This window comes from Babylonia areolata, chromosome 22 (genome assembly GCF_041734735.1).
Source record: "Babylonia areolata isolate BAREFJ2019XMU chromosome 22, ASM4173473v1, whole genome shotgun sequence".
Taxonomy (NCBI): Eukaryota; Metazoa; Mollusca; class Gastropoda; order Neogastropoda; family Buccinidae; genus Babylonia; species Babylonia areolata.
The window spans coordinates 8,022,402-8,037,401 of record NC_134897.1 but is presented as its reverse complement, the minus strand read 5'-3'; positions in this window follow the sequence as shown (position 1 = coordinate 8,037,401).

Genomic DNA, 15,000 nt, shown 5'->3' with positions numbered 1-15,000 from the left:
AGCCAGCACACGTGCACAAACACCCCACACTTCCACACGGGTGAATGATGACTTCTACCATTTTTAGATTTTCCAGTCTAGTGTCTGACAATGACGCATTCACTCTAATCCCGAATCACTGAACAGACAATCGACACGTCCATCAGTTTGGGGATCTGCCACATTTGCATCCATCTTCCGTTTAAGTTCGGCAATTGTCGGTCCTCAAATGGCCGCTTTTTGCCGGTCAACTTGGGGTGTAATCATCACGACTTGATGTGATTTCATTCTGGCGACACGTCGTTTCTCACCAACACGTGGTTCATCTCACAACCACACCCATGTTCATTCTCCACACACCGAATTTGGGACCTGTCACGCTTTTTTTTAATTTATTTATTTTAAAGTCTGCATCCATCTTCTGTCTCTTTTGGCGAGAGTCCGCCCTGAAAGGGGTCAGCTGAGCTGTACGCAAATACGAATAGATAAAATAAATGAACCAATAATGAATGAATGAATAAAGAAAGAAATAATAAACAAACAAATAAATGAATACATAAATGAAAATGGATATACAAATAAATATCGTTTTGTTCCAGTCTCAGACACCAGCAATTCACGTGCTGCTGTCAAGTGTCAAGTCAAGTCGCCTCGAGGCTACCCATCAAAGCAGTCCCTGCCCTGCCCTGCCGGCTGATTCACTTCCGTGCTGGTCAGCTGCATGTGCATTCTTCAGTGCAGTATTCATACCACAGTCGTTGTTTTTTTTGGGTTTTTTTTTAATCCTCACCTCCATAAACTGACTTCCTCCCTCCCAGGTCCCCTACTCCCCGAAAAGATAAAAACGAAAAAAAAAAGAAAAGAAAAAAAAGGTGAATGGTTGGAGTGAAGTCATCAAATTCACACGTGTCAATGCAAAGCCGTAGACCACAAGAAGTCAAAAAAAAAATTCCACCGATTTTTTTTACTTGTTTAAAAAAAAAAGGGGGGGGGGAGAAAAAAAAAAAGAGATGTGTTTACACTGAGTAAGGCCCGTTTCATACATTTTTTTCCGTTCCGTAGTACAACACACCCACACACCCACACACCCGCATCGACCCTTCCCCTCCACACACACACACGCACACCATTTTGCCCGAACCAAAAACCTTTCACACGACTCACACGCATCAACACCCTTGCCATCACAAAGCACGTGGTTCATGCTAATATATATATACTTCTCGAAGCAGGAACGGTATTTCGTGAGCAAATATAGCGCTATATCCATTTCCATTCATGAACACATGGGAACCCTCCCCCAACCCACCCCACCCCAAAAAGGAGAAGAAGAAGAAGAAGAAGAAAGAAAGAAAACAAACAAACAAAAAAACAAAAAACACAACGATACATCCATTTCCATCATCTCAATCCAGTCTGACTTGTATCGACCATCGGATATGCCCCCCCCCCCCCCCCCCCAACAGTTATTCGCCAATTCACTCACGCACCCCCCACCCCCACCCCCACCCCCCAACCTCGTTCACACTCCCTGCTTCCCCCTCCCCGCCCACCCACCCTCTACACACACACCCCTCACACCCCTCCCGACAAAAACTAAACCAAACAAACAACAAGCAAAACAACCGCGTCGATCATCCCTCCAAAAAGAAAAGAAAAAAAAACCCACAAAAAAACCCCAAACAAACAAACCCCTCCCCCGCCCCACCCCCACACCTTCCAGCCCTCCCAGTCTACCCCCAGCCCCCACGCCCCCCCCACGCACCCACCCCTACCCCCACCCTCCAACTTGAGTCACTGCTGGCACAAACGTCACGCCCGCTTCTTCAGCCATTGCGAGCGATGAGGGAGGGCATCAGGCGATGATCCTGATTGAATGACCCCGGCACCAAAAGGGAGGGGGTGGAGGAGGTGTGTGTGGGGTGGTGGTGGGGGTGAGGGTGGGAGAGGAAGGAGGATGATTGGTTGATTAACGTGGACAGGCCGGCCGACCCCCTTGATGCCCAGTGGTCTAGGGACAGGAGGAGGGAGGGAGGTATGTGGTACATGTAGTAACTAACATGCATTGCCAGGCGGAAGATATTGGCGAGGCGAGAGGTTGGTGCATATCACTGTCCTTGTATTGTTGCTTTTCAACGAGGCGGCTTGTCGAGCGGGTGTGGAAGGAAACGTTGTGGCGTGTGTGGAACGATGAGTGGTTTGATTGTGGCTGTGTGTGAGAGAGAGAGGAGAATCTGGAAGAATCCTACCTGTCTGGCTCTTTTTTTGGTGTTGAGTGTATGTTCAATCTTTGGTTTAAACGTCTATATATGAGAGAGAGAGAGAGAGAGAGAGAGAGAGAGAGAGTGAGTGTGAGTGTGTGTGTCTGTGTGTGTGCGCGCGTGCGTGCGCACGCCTACCTTTCTTTCTCGCTCAACAAATTTGCCAAGCATTTCCACAGAGAATTCATTGTCTACACCAGTATGTCTCTCCATTCTTGCCAAACTGACCTGTAGTTTCTCCTGAAGCAAGATCACCAAGAATACCCACGACCGCACGATAAATTGGAACGTTTAAACAAACACATGGAATCAATGCTGTAAAATCCTGCTGTCCATGACATTCAGTTACTCCGTCACCGAAAACCATTTTTACAGCGCATCAAATTTGGAAATTTGGATATGAGCTTGCAAAAAAAAAACAAGCTGCTGTTGGCTTTATCAATAATCATAATCATGGTTCCCTGAGAAGGGGAGAGAGAGGGGAGGGAGGAGGAGGAGGAGGAGGAGAGTCGGCAAAGAGAGAGAGAGAGAGAGAGGGAGGGAGCGAGAGAAGGAGAGGGGGAAAAAAAACGAATGACAATGAAAAACATTTTATTGACAACAGCCTGTGATTGGAAAGAGAGACAGACAGGCAGACAGACAGACAGGGGCAGAGAGACTGAGTCGCAGGGGCGAATGCACTTGACATACAGATGTTGTAAGGATAAGAGCAACTTTTGTCATCAGAGGAATCTGGCGAGGTGCAGTATCACGACACTGAAATGGAAACTCCGCATGGAAACATCATCATATAGAAAGTCAGACTCACAAACACACCAACTAGCAAACCAAAATTTATGCAGACAGACAGACAGACAGACAGACAAACAGACAGACAGACACATAGACACAAACAGACACCCCGACTGACAGACAGACAGACACTGAAGTACAAGTGAGAAGACATGAATATCAGCAGCACATACCACCCTGTCTTGCAGGGAGCAGACTCACTGTTGCCTTCATTAAGTGAGCCATCACAGCCTGCATAGCCAGCATTCTGTGTGTGTGTGTGTGTGTGTGTGTGTGTGTGTGTGTGTGTGTTTGTGTGTGTGTGTGTTTGTGTGTGTTAGTGTGTGTACGCGCGTGCGTGTGTGTGTTAGGTGTATCTGTGTGTGTTATGTGTGTGTGTGTGTGTGTGTGTGTGTGTGTGTGTGTGTGTGTGTGTGTGTGTGTCTGTGTGTGTGTGTCCGTGTCTGTGTGTGTGTGTGTGTGTGTGTGCGTGCACGCACGCGTGTATCGGTGTGCACAGTGCAGTGCCTTGCTGCACGTGTTGTGGCCTTCACAGCCCAGTCAGTGCCTGAAGCCGAAGGGAGGCGAGGCAGGGAAGTGATGACTTTACCTGCTGCTTCAGACGTGTATACTCTTCATCCAGGGAGTTGTGGGGAAGTCTTCATCCTAATCTGGTGTTTTGGTTTTTTCCTTGAAGGGTTGTGAGGGAGGAACCGCCTTCGTGGCTACTAGTTCTCTGCCAGATAGCAACAGTTCATGCTTCTGGAACAAGCTAGGCAATAACCATCTTCTCTGTCTCCGTCTCTTTCATTCATTGACTGACGGGGTGCAATAGCCCCGAATGGTTAAAGCGCTGGACTGTCAATCTGAGGGTCCTGGGTTCGAATCTCGGTGCACCTGGTGGGTAAAGGGTGGAGATTTTTCCGATCTCCCGGGTCAACATATGTGCAGACCTGCTAGTGCCTGAACCCCCTTCGTGTGTATGCGCACGCAGAAGATCAAATACGCACGTTAAAGATCCTGTAATCCATGTCAGCGTTCGGTGGGTTATGGAAACAAGAATATACCCAGCATGCACACCCCCGAAAACGGAGTATGGCTGCCTACCTGGCGGGGTAAATAAAAAAACAAAAAACAAAAACGGTCATACACGTAAAATGTTACATGTCTGTCTGAGTGTGTATGTGTGTCCGTCTGAAATCTGATTGAATGACACAGGAAACGAATGATGAGCGCCCAGTGGCAGCCGTCAGTCGGCTCTACCCAGGTAGGCAGCCCTGTGGTGCAAATGTCCCCGTGTATGTAAAGCGCTTAGAGCTTGGTCTCTGACCGAGGATAGGCGCTATATAAGTATCCACATCAATCAATCAATCATTCAGGCAGCTCCACCACTCCCTACACCCCTACAGGCAGACATTAGCCTCCCCCCCCCCCGGCCCCTCCCCAGTGTGTCTCTTCCTCCGTCCAATCTCTCCCACACATTGCCATTTTTTTTGTTCACATTGTTGAGCACTCAGGATTCGAACTCTCAACACTTCTCAATTTGAGCTGGGCGCTCAGTCAACGGAGCTAAAGCCGAACACCGACAATAAACAAAATCACTTTAGGCTGAACACCTTAAGTTCCTAAAAGGGTGGATCGATCCAGAAAAATCCCCAACCCCTTTGGACAAAAGGAACATATTATGGAAGCAGAGACCACAACAGCCCAGTACCGGTTGTGACTGTGGCTGATATGATACGTCACGAGAACACTAAAACGACCATTAAAGGAAAAAATGGTATTATTGTGACGATTTAGTGACGGCTGTATGATCAATGGGCTCTCTACTGCGCTAGGAATTTCTTTTACAGCTTGATCGTTTGTGAGGGACTATGACCCTCAAACTAGGAGGCAAGATCGCATTGGCGTTTAGTGCTGCAGCCTTGGGAACCATTCCAGCGCCGACTGTCTTACAGCCCTCATGGCCGAGAGAGTGGGGGATGTTAACTTGAGTAAGACACTCTCCACTATGATAGAATGGACGGTCAGGACAGCAGTTGCTTCCTATGCTGCACTGATGATCATAGTCGGACACGACTGTTGGAATTACAATACGTCCTGAGAACCGTAAAATGATCGTTGAAGGAAATGGGATACGTGTGACGAGTTATTGACGGGGGGCGGGGTGTGTGTGTGTGTGTGTGTGTGTGTGTGTGTGTGTGTGTGTGTGTGTGTGAGGGGGGCAGGGGGCGTCTCTTGATAAAGGTTGTCTATTTTACGCCTGGGTCTTCACGGGGGATTTGAGCGCGAAGCGCCATCATTGTCAGTCATAGCACATGAATGATAGATGTGTTGGGAAGCAGACTATCTATCCCTCCTGAGTATCTGTTTCTGTGCCTGTAATAATAGATGTATCTGTCCCTCTGTGTCTGCTTCTGTGCCTGTCTGTCTGTCTGTCTGTCTCTCTCTCTCTCTCTTTCCCGCGGTCCAATGTGACTTTCCGTTGATGTCTCTACAATCCCGTCTCTGCTTTTTCTGCACTTTTCTCTCGTCTCTCTCGGCCTCTCCGGTCAGGCTGTTTCTCAAGTGTTCTGTCTCCATCTCTGTCTGTGTGTCTGTCTGTGTGTCTGTCCATCTCTCACTCCCACTCTCTTTCCCCCCCTCCTGTCTGCATCTCTGTCTGTCTGTCTGTCTATCTCTCACCGCCCCCCACAACCCCCACCCCCACCCCCCCGGCCCCCCTTCCAAAACCCACACACGCCCCTCTCTTTCACTCACGAAAATCTCAGAAATCTTGCATTGATGCTTGGAAAATGAATGTCTTTCGACTGACCTAATGTGGTTATTGTGATTGTTTATTTGAAGTCCCCCCCGGCACCCCGCTGCTTCCGGCCTTTGTAATTGGCCGGGCGGAGGTCTCCTCGTGAAAATGAATTGCTGTTATTGTTGTTGGTGGGGTTTTTGTTTTTGTACCTTTCTGCTTTTCCTGTTTTCTCTCTCTCCTGACCACCACCCCCCCCCCCCCACCCGCCCCCTCCCCTCCTTTCAAGAATGATTGAATGATTGAGCACAAAGGACAGGGAGGGGGGTGAAGGGGGAGGGGGGGGGAAGGATTGAGGGATGGGAAGAGGAGGAGAGAAAATATGAGACACACACACACACACACACACACACACACACACACACACACACACACACACACACACACACACACACACACACAGACACACATACACACACAGAGAGACACAGACAGACAGACACACACACAGACACACACACACACACAGACACACAGACAGACACACACACACAGACAGACAGTCAGACACACAAAGACAAACACACACACACACACACACACACACACACACACACACACATACAGACAGATACACACACAGAGACAGACACACAGACAGACAGACACACACACACACACAAATACACAATACACAAACTTTATTGTCTATACTTTGGTACAGAGGTTTTCTTTTTGGCAGCAGCACATGTCCAACATAAGAAGAAAACATCAAACAAATAAAATGAATAGAAAATAAAAAAGATAAATTAAATCGCACCAAATGGAAATAGCTATATACAAATATACAGATTACTGAAATTCGCGTGCTCCATTTCAGTCAGCCAAGCCGCATTGCACATCTTCTCACGCACAAACACACACAGACACATGGACAGACAGACAGACAGACAGACAGACACACACACACACACACACACACACACACACACACACACCACGCGCACACATACTCTCTCTCTCTCTCTCTCTCTGTCTGTCTCTCTCACAAAGTATGCAACTACAAAGATCATAGTTCATTTAAAAATCAAGCATCACCAGACGAAGACAAGAATTAAACCAAAAAGCAACACTTCCGTAGCTCACAAAAAAATGAAGAGGCATCACAGAAGAACAGCTTTCATTCATTCATTCATTCATACTAATCAAAAGCCCTAACACAACGTCTTCAGCCCCTCCACAACCCCATATCCTACACTCCTCCTCCTTTGGAAGAATACCTACAGGCCTAAGCATAATCGCCCCCACCCCCACCCCCTACACCCCCCCCCCCACACACACACACACGCACGAACACCTTTCAACCTTCCATTAAAAACAAAACAAAACAAAACAAACAAAAAAAAAACTTACAAAGCACCACCTGAGTTCACTCATAAATATAACAACCTGTCATAATTGCACCACAAAACATATCACAAGTCCATAAATAAGTAAGTAGGTAATAGATACACACACACGCACACGCACACACACACACACACACATACACACATATATATATATATGTACATACATACACATATATATACACACATGTATACACACACACACACACACATATATATATATATATACACACATATACACTGTCACAACTTGTGACGACAGTTAGGGCGTGTGGCCCGTCTTCGTTTTTCTCCCCCCTCTTCTTTCACTTTCCCTCCTTCTCCCATCCTTCAGTTCGGGTAGAAGTCTTGATTTGCGCACGAACCACGTGCATGCATATTACTCGCTCACCTGAGCGAATATGAAATATTGTTGGGCAGCAACAATATTCGGGGCTTTTGCAGCCCGACTGCCGTAGTGTACGGGTCGTTCCTGTTGTTGGTGGGGTAGCTACCCCGACATCTAGGCACCATACGAAGTGAGGACCGGCTGTCCTCCATGGGAGCCACTTCGGTGTTTCTTCGTCTGTCTTCGTCGTCGTCGTGTCTTTGTGGTGGTCGTTAGTGTACGCCACCTGTGGCAGCTCTCGCTGTGTGCTGTGTGCCCCGGGCCTTTCGTCTGGTGACCCAGATCTTCGCCCCTCCTGCCCTGTGACTGCTGTCCTGGGTCTTCGCCCCTTCCTGCCCTGTGACTGGTGTCCTGTGTTCCGGGCCTTTTGACTTGCAGCCTGGTCCGTTGCTTGGCATTGTATGCCGAGTCCTGGCACCTAGGCCTTTTGACCGGGGGCTTGTGCCTTGGGTCGAACCCGCCGAAGTTTGTCTGGGCCGTGTGTCAGTTTTTTTTGTTTTTTTGTTGTTGTTGTTTTCCTCTTAAGAGGAAAACTTCCTGAACCCGCCAAAGACTAAAGCATCTGTGTACCAGTCCTGGTTTTGGGGGCGATTTGCTTCTCTTTGAGTGTGTGTGTGGAAAATTGCTTTTGATTACATTTGGGAGAATCCGTAGTTTTGTATACGACTTCTGTTCGTTTTTTTTTTTTGTTGAAGTTATAGTATATGGTTGTTTTGTTGTTGTTTTTTGCAAGTATAGGCTGTGTGGGTAAGGTTGCGTGAGTGGGATAGACAGAGCGGAAGAGAATAAATTTTGTGTGGACGAGAAATATCTGTATTCTGTGTTTGTGTTGTCGGGTGAATTGGGTTGGGCGTTAGGTTTTAAAATAGTTCTCGACCTCTTCCCTAGGGGGGTCGTGACAATGGTGGAGATGCGGGGTAGCAAGTTCTAGGGAATGTAACACGGGTTGGGGGGTAGGGTGTGATCGTCTTGTTCGTCTACGTTTTATGTTGCAGGCATTTCGTTTTGGTTAGCTTTTGTGGGGGGTGATTAAGGTTGTTAGATTGTTAGGTTCTTACTGTTGGACGGTTGAGTGAAGTGGGGACCTGGAGTTAGTGACTTAGAGACTTAATCTTAATTCAAGTTTCGTGTAGTTGTTGCACATTGTGAATTAAGAAAACATGCCTGTAACACGAAAAACTTCTGCGGCCTCTACTCCTAGTTCGTGGTTACGGGGGGTCAGGGCAGAAGGCAGTACACCTTCTCTGAGTGCTGAAAAAAAGACTGAATTGTCCGGATGGATTCAGGGCCACCTGAAGGAGGCTAATCCTGAAGGTGCTTTCGTTGAAGGCTTGAAGAATGAGTCTAATGCCGTACCTTCTCAGGACATGTACTCAAAGTTCAGGGTGTTGGGCACTGACTTAGGTTTGTCTGGAGAGGCGTTGGCCCGGTTTGTGGTTGATGCAGTAGCCAGGGAGGAAGAGCGTCAGGCTAGGGAGGAAGAGCGTCAGGCTAGGGAGGAAGAGAGAAGGTACAGACAATGGAAGGATAGAAAAGAAGAAGAGTATAGGAAGAAAAAAGATGAGGAGGAAAGACGTAGATTCGAGAGGAAAATGGAACTGCGCCAGGAAGAGCTAGAAGCTCACACGGCTCATCAGTTTCCGCTTGTGCCGTATGATGAGAAAGACGATTTCGATAGCTTCCTTAACCACTTTGAGAGAGTGGCGGGATTAAATAAGTGGAAGCGTAGCTCCTGGGCAGCCCGCCTGGTGGCCCTTTTGCAGGGTCGGGCGAGAGACGCCTGCCTACGGTTACAACCAGAACAACTACACGATTATGACATCTTAAAAGCGGCTCTGCTTTACGAATTCCGTCTGGATGCAGATTCCTACCGCAAACGGTTCCGTTCAATGCGGAAATTAGCGGAAGAGACGTTTGATCAGTTTCTGGGCAGGCTGAAGGTTTGTTTCTCCCGGTGGTGTGTGGCCGCTGGACGGGATGAATCTGAGGCAGAGGACATTAAAGATCTGGTCCTTCAGGAGCAGTTCTTGACCACACTCAATCCCGATCTCGTCACTGAAGTTCGGCGTGAGGAACCCAATAGAGTTGAGGACGTTGCCCATATCACTACTAAAATTGTTAATGCTCGGAGAGCAGGTCGCATGGCGGAAGCTGAATTTCGAGTTTCCAAAAAAGGTAGTAGGGTTTCCGACCGCAGTTTCAATCTGGGCGCGGAGAAAGAAGGACCTCCACATGGGTCAGGGGATTCAGCTCCAAACAACATAAAGGGAAGAGACTTTACAAGAATACCCGCCTGCTTCAACTGCGGGAAGCCAGGTCACTTGGCCAAAGAGTGCCGGCAACCCAAGAGGGTCTCACTCATTGCTCATGTCTCACCTGTACAGGGTGTTAATGCAATGACCCCGACGCTTTGCACGTCTTGTGCTTCTAAACAGTACTCGCCTCGCTGCGAGGTTTCTGTCAATGGCCACACAGTGCAAGCTTTACGCGACACGGGAGCCCAGTTGATTGTTGTAGCCAGGCGACTCGTAAGACCTGACTGTTTTACTGGGGCCACAGTTCGCGTGGTGTTGGCAGAGTCACGGTGCTCCTCAGTTCTGCCCATCGCCAGGGTGGACTTTCAGTCCCCGTTCATACAGGGTGTTTTGGACGTGGCTGTCATGGAGTCTCCTGTCGAGGAAGTTCTCATTGGGAATTGTGCCTGGAGAGGGGACGGCTCTTCAATGGTCGTGCCCGTCTATGCTGATCCCAGCCTTGTGGGCGCCGTTCAAACAAGAGCCCAGGCTGCAGCAAATACCAAACCCTTGCCTCCCCTGCCCGTCAAGGATATTCAGATCCATGTGTCACGGGAAGACTTACAGCACCAGCAAAATGACGATCCTGATTTTCATCAGGCACGTGATAGGGCTGGTTCAGGCCTTTTACAGAAAACCCCTTCAGGCGAGGTCTCTTATTTTAAAAAGCATGGGGTGCTGATGCGGCAGTTTAAAGATCACAGAGGCCAGGCGACCCAGATCTGTGTACCGAGGCCTTTGCGTTCCACAGTGCTACGCCTGGGCCATGAGGCTCCAATGTCTGGTCATTTGGGGTTTAGGCGGACGCAACAGAGAATATTTCCTCATTTCTATTGGCCAGGTATGTGCGGGGACATCAAACGCTTCGTTCTTTCCTGCGACAGGTGCCAAAAAACTGTACCAAAAGGGCGGGTTCCCAGAGTGCCTTTACTTAAAATGCCTCTGACTGTACCCTTCAGCCGAGAGGAACTATCCCACGATCGAGAGAGAATGCTTGGCGCTCGTGTGGGGCATACAAAAGTTCGAGCCGTACCTGTACGGCAAACCATTCGTCGTCCAGACCGATCATGCCCCCCTGCAATACCTGGATAGAGCAAGAACGGTCAGCGGCAGACTGACACGGTGGGCGCTGCAGCTCCAGCCTTTCTCCTTCACAGTGCAAGCTATCCCTGGAAAAGAAAATGTTGGAGCCGACTATCTCAGTCGTCTGCCGGAGCAAGAATCGGCATTTCCCGAAAAGTGATTTCGGCAGTGTTAATCAAAGAAGAGTATGCGCAGTCCCATTTGACTTCTGCACATACCTCTATATTCTACTCTTAAATTAGGAAGCACACGCTTCCGCGTATCCTTACTAGCTGTAAAGTTAAGATAGCTTTCGTATAAATTTCTCTTCTCTTGTTTCGTTGGTCTGGACAAACTGTTTTGTTTTGGTAACTGTCCTTGACCACTAATAGACGTTCGGGAATGCGGAAGGGCAGGGCGAGAGTTGTCACGTGTGTCTGTCTGTCCGTCAGTCGTTGTGACGGTGTGTTTAAGTTCCAAACGTGAAGTTTGAACTTGAATGGGGGGTATTGTCACAACTTGTGACGACAGTTAGGGCGTGTGGCCCGTCTTCGTTTTTCTCCCCCCTCTTCTTTCACTTTCCCTCCTTCTCCCATCCTTCAGTTCGGGTAGAAGTCTTGATTTGCGCACGAACCACGTGCATGCATATTACTCGCTCACCTGAGCGAATATGAAATATTGTTGGGCAGCAACAATATTCGGGGCTTTTGCAGCCCGACTGCCGTAGTGTACGGGTCGTTCCTGTTGTTGGTGGGGTAGCTACCCCGACATCTAGGCACCATACGAAGTGAGGACCGGCTGTCCTCCATGGGAGCCACTTCGGTGTTTCTTCGTCTGTCTTCGTCGTCGTCGTGTCTTTGTGGTGGTCGTTAGTGTACGCCACCTGTGGCAGCTCTCGCTGTGTGCTGTGTGCCCCGGGCCTTTCGTCTGGTGACCCAGATCTTCGCCCCTCCTGCCCTGTGACTGCTGTCCTGGGTCTTCGCCCCTTCCTGCCCTGTGACTGGTGTCCTGTGTTCCGGGCCTTTTGACTTGCAGCCTGGTCCGTTGCTTGGCATTGTATGCCGAGTCCTGGCACCTAGGCCTTTTGACCGGGGGCTTGTGCCTTGGGTCGAACCCGCCGAAGTTTGTCTGGGCCGTGTGTCAGTTTTTTTTGTTTTTTTGTTGTTGTTGTTTTCCTCTTAAGAGGAAAACTTCCTGAACCCGCCAAAGACTAAAGCATCTGTGTACCAGTCCTGGTTTTGGGGGCGATTTGCTTCTCTTTGAGTGTGTGTGTGGAAAATTGCTTTTGATTACATTTGGGAGAATCCGTAGTTTTGTATACGACTTCTGTTCGTTTTTTTTTTTTGTTGAAGTTATAGTATATGGTTGTTTTGTTGTTGTTTTTTGCAAGTATAGGCTGTGTGGGTAAGGTTGCGTGAGTGGGATAGACAGAGCGGAAGAGAATAAATTTTGTGTGGACGAGAAATATCTGTATTCTGTGTTTGTGTTGTCGGGTGAATTGGGTTGGGCGTTAGGTTTTAAAATAGTTCTCGACCTCTTCCCTAGGGGGGTCGTGACATACACACACACATACTATACACATACATATATATATATATACACATACATACACACACATATACACACTCATACACACCAGTCATAATTTCACCACAATTTTCAAGATTGTAAACATATCATAACTACATAAATTAATAGATAAGTAAGTTAAAATAAATAATTTTTATAAGAAGTAAAAGCACACACACACACCCACACCCATGTTCACACACACACACACACACACACACACACACACACACACACACACACACACACACACACACACACACACACACACACACACACACACACACACACACCAGTCACAATTTCACCACAATTTTCAAGGTTTTTAAAATAATTATATCATAAATACATAAATGAATGGATAAGTAAGTTAAAATAAATAGATAGGAAGTAAAAGCACACACACATATACTCACCCACACACTCATACACATGTTCACACACACACACACACACACACACACACACACACACACACACACACACACACACACACACACACACACACACACACACACACAACATAAATGAATAGATAAATAAGTAAAAATAAATAGATAAAAAGTAAAAGCACATTCACAGGTTGTACCAATGTTGTCACATCTGGCAGAAGTGTGGGGTTTATGTAACAATAGTGAAATGGAAAAAAAGTACACACATATGCTATAAAACGTTTTCTTTCAGTACCACTGCATTCATCAAATAAAATGATTTATGGCGAAGTTGGTCGTTACCCTTTATTTATCACAACTTGGATTAAATGCATTAAATACTGGCTTAGGCTAACACGGCTTCCTTCTGAAAGAATATGCAGACAAGCGTACAACATGATGGTAAATCAACTTGAATCTGGAAAGCATAACTGGGCATACCATGTGCAGAATGTTTTGAATGTTCGTGGTTTCGGGACTGTTTGGATGTGTCAAGGAGTTAGTGAAGTGAAATTATTCTTGTCTGAATTTAAAGATAGACTTATTTCTTCATACAAACAGGATTGGCATTCTCATTCAGAAGATTCGGAAAAAAAAATTTAGCTGGTTTCTTTCGTTTAAGAAAGTAAAAGAGTGAGAGAGAGAGAGAGAGAGAGAGAGAGAGAGAGAGAGACAGAGAGAGACAGAGAGAGAGAGAGACAGAGACAGGGAGACAGACAGACAGAATGACAGAGGGAGAGAAAGAAAAAGAGAAGAGAGAACACTCAAATCAATAATGTCAACAGCTTTCAGCCCTAACGGACATGGGGGAACAATTAACAAGAATAATGGTGAAAAACGGGCAGTCAAAACAAAGGCAGCACTAATATATATATATATATATATATATATATATATATTGTTAAAGTAAACGACATCTCGACCTCCCACGTTAATAAGTGTGTTGTCAAGGAATCACAATGCATCTGCAGAATGATATAAATGTCATACTTCGTTTAACCACACTTAATATAAGAGAGAGAGAGAGCGAGAGAGAGAGAGACAGAGACAAAGACAGACAGACTGAGAGAGAAAGAGCGAGAGAGTGAGAGAGAGGGGGGTAGAGAGAGAGGGGGAGGGAGGGAGAGAGAGAGAGAGAGAGAGAGAGAGAGAGAGAGAGAGAGAGAGAGAGAGAGAGAGAGAGAGAGAGAGAGAGAAGTTTAGTGATAAAAAAAAAACAAACAACAACAAACAAACGAAGAAACAATACAACCAAACATTTTTTTTTGTCACCAGCTTCAGCTTCCAATAAACAAACACTGACCTTTTATGCCGTCAAGGTACACACCCTCTCTCCCTCCCACCCCCTCCACACACTGACTTTGAAAAGAAAGAACGAGGGAAGAAACAACAACAACAACAACAACAACAACAACAACAACAACAGCACATACATCAACACTGTCTCAAGTCAGTCCATAAATCTCAAAAACTACGAGCCATGGATTTTTTTTTTTTTTTAAGTCAGAGACTCCATACATCACTCCCCGTCCTAATTCTGTAGAAAGCCTTTCTTAACCCAGCTGCCAAGTCCCCCAGCTTTAAAGACTGGACATTCCTTCTCGCTTCCCCTGCACTGTTAATTCTCATTCTCAACCCTGCGATTCCTGAAGACACCTTGTCTTATTAGCAAAACACTTGCTTGCTCTCGGGCGCAACAGCCGAGTGGTTAAAACGTTGGACTTTCAATGTGAGAGTCTAGCTCGGGTTCGAATCTCGGTAACGGCGCCTGGTGGGTAAAGGGTGGAGATTTTTTTTTTTTTGCGATCCTCCGGGTCAACATAATTATGTGCAGACCTGCTTGTGCCTGTGTGTATGCGCACGCAGAAAATCAGATACGCATGTTAAGGACCCTTCAATCCGCGTAAGCGTTCGGTGGGTTATGGAAGAAGATACCCAGCATGCAAAGCCCCGAAAACTGAGTATGGCTGCTTACATGGCGGGGTAAATAGACAAAACAGTCATACACGTAAAATGTTACATGTATGTGTGTGTGTGTGTGCCTGAAACCTGACTGAATGACACAGGAAACGAACAATGATCGCGCCCAATGG